We start from the raw sequence: 5,000 nt of genomic DNA, 5'->3' as shown, positions 1-5,000 counted from the left end.
AGATTGGAGGAGTGCCCCCACAAGCGTTTTGCCCATTGGCATGCCCTTGAGCCCGATTACTCGGGCTTCGGTGGTCACTACGAGCTCGGGTGAACAGTTTTGTTTCTCCCTTTTACATTACATCATCCTTGATTGAGTGCTTTTCGGTGCCCTAACACAAAACATCCCAGGGGGAAAACGATGATGTTTGTGCCCTTAGAAGCGGAAGAGAGGGGTCAATAGAGGGTGGTACGCTGGATATCCTTGGACGGAAGCCAGAGTTCGGGGAAAGTGTCCACAGGTGAAAATTGTCTGATCCATATCAATAGCTTTGTTCCCGCGGGGCGCGGGGAGAAACGCCCAAAGTGTGTGATCTGTCTAAGTTTTCGCAACTCTGATTCAGCGGATGTTTACAAGGAATTTAAAAATTTGCGTGGTTTTACCACGGCATTTTAGTGGATTTAGCTGTTTTGGAGTTACAGTTACAACTTTTGTTTAAGGATTAGGAAAGATAGAGAGTTTATTGTAGTACATCTATGGGGGATAAGCAAGTGAATTTTACAGCATTACTTCCCATGTCTAAATGCTAATGAGTTTGCCAGAAGGATAATGAGCTATTTATATCTCATTAATATTTATTAGACTTCGGGCATGTGATATAAGTGTGCGTTAATTATTCAAGGTTGTCAGTTTGACTAACTTAGGATGGAGTCGCTCTACCCTCCCACCCTTCCTGCTTACTCTTTTGGCATCACTGTGTCTTCTCCAGCGAGCTTGCTCGTCTGGGGTGACCTTCCCATGACTAAATGCTAATGAGTATGCAAGAAGGATAATGAACTATCCACCAAGGAGTTACAAAAAACCGTCCCGTGAAGCGGTTCAAGCGGAATAAAACGACTAAACAACAGAGCACGTGTTCCAAATGCGAAATTCAAAAGTTGATTCCTCATGAATAGAATTATAACAACCAACAAAATAACCGTTAAACCCACCAGAGACGAGAATTAAAAGAAAACTAGAGATACTACAAGGCTTTCCGTTGGGTTCAACACGCTCGGCACAGTAGCATTATCTTGGGACGCAGCCTAGTCACTCCCGGTCGCCCCCAATCTGAACAGCCTCCGGAAACCGTAGACGTTGATGGAGGAGCTTGCTCAGCAGAACCTTGAAGAGGCTGTAAAGCTTCCTGGACCACAGCTTGGTCGTTCGGAGAGGACGGATGCACGGTCATCGCGGAAAAGACTCCAACCAAAGTTAGTCACAAACTAACAACCTGAAAATATTGCACGCCTAAAGTCTAATGAATATTAATGAGATGTAGATAGCCAACGGTAGGGCCGAGTTGGCTATTCTTGGTTTGCACCCACGTGACACAGCGGCCATTTTGGATGGCAATACAATGCAATTTATTTTGGCAAAATTTGCATAATAATAAAGTTTAGTTCCCAGCGGAGAGACAGGTTATTGTTCTTGCCATCCAACATGGCAGCCGTGACGTCGGATGCAAACCATCAATAACCAGCCTCATATCCAACAAGCGCAAATGGAATAATTGATTTATTAAATTTCATCAAATTCTAACGTGTCAGATACTTTGTCCCCGGAAATTTTACTTCCCACAAACACTCCCTTGATTCAATCAGTTCCATATTAGGTCATACGGTATATGACCTGATAACCGAGATTGACTGAACCAATCAGAAAGCTAGAAACGCAATATCCGAGGTCGAAATTTTAAAAATATTTATTATTCAAGTTAGCGATTGATGCCAATGATTCTCGTTATGCTCACTAATGAATGTTTGCTCGTAAAGTGATCTGTCGTAAAGTTCGCCGACCGAGCCGTTCCGAAGTGTGGGTCTACCGCGAACGGTGTTTGCATTTGTGTGTGGTTTGAGCGTATTAGACACCATATTCGTCGCCATTTTCGTCCAATGATCTCAGAGAACCAACAAACTCAACCCAAATGCGGCGCCAAGTCTGGGAATCAAAATCGGGTCACATCGGTTGGAGGCGAGAGCTCTCACCACTGTGCCATTCCTGCTTCGCAAAAGCACTCAGTCTGACCACTTGTTCGACAGTGCCTAGGAGTTTTGTGTTTACGTAACTTAAAAAAGTAAGTCAACCCACATTTGACGCCAAGTCTAGGAATCGCACCAGGGTTTCATTATTGAGAAACCGGTGTCATCCATGCTCCCTATTCTCGAATCAAAGGACGTCACAGCCGCGAAGAAACGGCGGCCATGTTGGAGCCCCGACCAAATCCTCCGGGAATTGAACTCTGTTATTATGCAAACGTTTTCTTTTGTTTTCATTGAAAACCATGGCTGTTGATCACTTGAGTGAAAACCAACAATCGAAGAGACATAAGGTTTTAATCCCTAACTAAAGCTCATCAGTTCTTTTTTGTTAGTATGAAAACAACACACTACCATACTTCACATTACCACTTTTCCTCAATATTGTTAACGCATTTATTTTCTCTAATTTAGATATATCCTTTTAATAATAAAGTTGGGTTCAGTTTAGTTTTCGAAGTTGCCACATGTACTCATTGCGTGTCTATTTTTCAAATACTTTTTTGTTCCTTCAATTTTTATTATTATTATTATTATTATTATTATTATTATTATTATTATTATTATTAATGCTAGTCTTTTATGTCTTTTGTCAAAATGGATAATAGATCTAGATCGGTGGTGTAAGGTGAACGACAATTTGGAAAAGTAATCAAAAATATTGGCACTGTGCAAAATCAATTTACTTAACTGATGTTCCTATCTGGAAATATAACTTAAAAGCCTGTTTGGAATAGCGGAAGCAACAGCAAAAACCGGAAGATTAGATTACGAATCTCAAATACAGAGAAATTGCTTTACAAAGTTTGAATATAAGCCAGTTTTAGCAAGGGGAATAAGTAAAATTGAGATAACGCGGGCTTTAATTAAAATGTTGAAGATCTTTATTTTCTTCGACTCTCTTACGAACAGACGACATCTATGATTACTGGTTTTGTACCGAGCTTTGCTAAGGTAACAGAGAAATCTGCACCATGGGCTGGGTTTTGAAGCCATCTTTGAAAGGCTGAAAATTGAGCTCTTAGCGAATTCTCTATCTATAAGTGGTGAGTTTTCAACTCGGGTGATGCACTGATTAAGTGTGCCCTAGGCGAATTGGTTTTAATTATTACGTTAAGGAAGGCTTTCCCATACGGTCAAGGCGAAACTGTAAGAATGAAAAAGTAGGGAATTACGTTTTAAAATAGAAAGGCTTCTTATCTCTATTGACAGAAGAGTTTCCTAAAATCGGCGGTTCTACATGATTTATCTCATAAATTAAGTCATTAAAAATACGTTGAAGTGAAAAGAGATCATTCATTTAAAAATAATAAAAGTTTCTTAGGTTTGATTTTAAAGGAACAGTTGGAAACGAAACAAAACAGCATCCCTTGGAAATTGAAAATGGCGTCGCAAGAGATCATAAAGTGAGAGATAAGACCTTATTATTTTGTGTTCAATTGTGCTTTGTAGTGAGTCCTAACGCCCTCGGTCGCGGTCAGGAAATCCGCCCATAGTTAAGGCCGGAGCTTTTAAAATCAGTTAAACGCTTGAACATGGCACAAAAAAACAGGACGAAATTAACTTCTTCTTTCTTTGTAATGGCACACACCACCTGCTTAGCCAAGCTCAAATATTTAAATGAAGGTTTGTGCGGTCCTCTTTCCTAATCCTTAGTTTCTTCAATAAGTATTCAGGCTTTTCAAAGTTTGTGGCTGCTGAAGTTTAAAAAGGTTCCCGAAATGAGTATCTTGCGATTGACGATGATTTTGATTTTAATAATAGTGCCTTATTTGGGGCTTGCAAAATTAAGCAACACTCAAAATGACATGAAAGTTGGTGAATTGGGATATCACAAGAGATCATCAAAGTCAAATTCGTGCGTTTGCGGGTTTGTTTCGTTCAAATGCTGTAAAAAACGATCCTTACCAGTAAAGGTAAGTTAGAAATCTGTGGTTGAGTTTCCAAAAGTAATAAGCACATCTGATCAAAACTGCTATAAGAAAAAGAAGTTTTAATGGAGCGTGCACTATTTTTGTCTTTCACACAGAACTCAAATAGTGCAACCAACGAAAAAGATTTTTCGATTCTTCGAAATTAGAGTTATGCAAACCTGTTTGTTTTCTTAATTTAGTTAACAATTAACCCCTAAACCACTAAAAAGGGGAAAAAAACGTTGCCTATGTGAGAATCCTGCATGGATTCGATTTTCACCTTGTTCAAAGTTTTCAGTTCTTTCTTTCCGAATATTGGGTTCAAGATCAACATAAATTGGCTCATGATGCCAACATCAGCTTTCATGAAACATCGTAAGCTCATTATACCGTGCTAACTTTCATAGATATCCGAACTTAATTCTATCAACCAATTCTGTCACCTAGTGCTCATCAGTTTTATTGTATTATTTAATGTTAAGATCCTAAACTAGACATGCTTTTTTAAAAAAAACCTTTGAATTTAAGGTCGCAGTAAATCTTGTTCACTTATTCAGGGTGACTCTGTGGAACGTTTAATTCTTAGCCATTTTAGCCAGCCACAGAAAAACACAGAAACGAAGAATTCGTAAAATCAAGATCGAAGAAAATGTCTCTAGTAATTTTAGTATGTTATTCAGTTAATCAGATTATTGGTTTTCAATAAAACTTCCACTTTTTAAATACTGAAGTATTAAAGAGAACTAAACTACTTTCAAAGTACAACGTACTAACTAAACTAGCTCTAAACCCGTTTATTTTAAAACAACTGTAATATAATTGAAAACATTCGTCTCAAGCTTGGAGCAGCGTCACTACTTGGTCGTCTCGATCTAAATTAACTATATCCGTTAACGTATAAGTTAAATCGCCAAAGGCAAAGGAAATAAAACGCTTGAATTAATCTTGTATGTAATCAAATGTAGTAACACTCATTCGTTCATTCATTCATTCATTCATTCATTCATTCATTCATTCATTCATTCATTCA

At 38.5% G+C, this 5,000-nt stretch overlaps 1 long non-coding RNA gene across 1 annotated transcript in view; it reads left to right on the top strand.

The window, feature by feature from the left end:
- Positions 1 to 3,693: 3,693 nt before the first annotated feature.
- Positions 3,694 to 5,000, top strand: part of LOC138051701 (uncharacterized) — a 5,740-nt gene continuing 4,433 nt past the window's right edge. The window contains exon 1 of the long non-coding RNA XR_011132881.1: positions 3,694 to 3,973. This is a non-coding gene — a long non-coding RNA (uncharacterized lncRNA). The remainder of the gene's footprint in view (positions 3,974 to 5,000) is intronic.

Source organism: Montipora capricornis, chromosome 6, assembly GCF_036669925.1.
Source record: "Montipora capricornis isolate CH-2021 chromosome 6, ASM3666992v2, whole genome shotgun sequence".
NCBI classification, from domain to species: domain Eukaryota; kingdom Metazoa; phylum Cnidaria; class Anthozoa; order Scleractinia; family Acroporidae; genus Montipora; species Montipora capricornis.
Note: the sequence above shows the minus strand (reverse complement) of the source record. Positions and strands in the feature narration are given on the sequence as shown.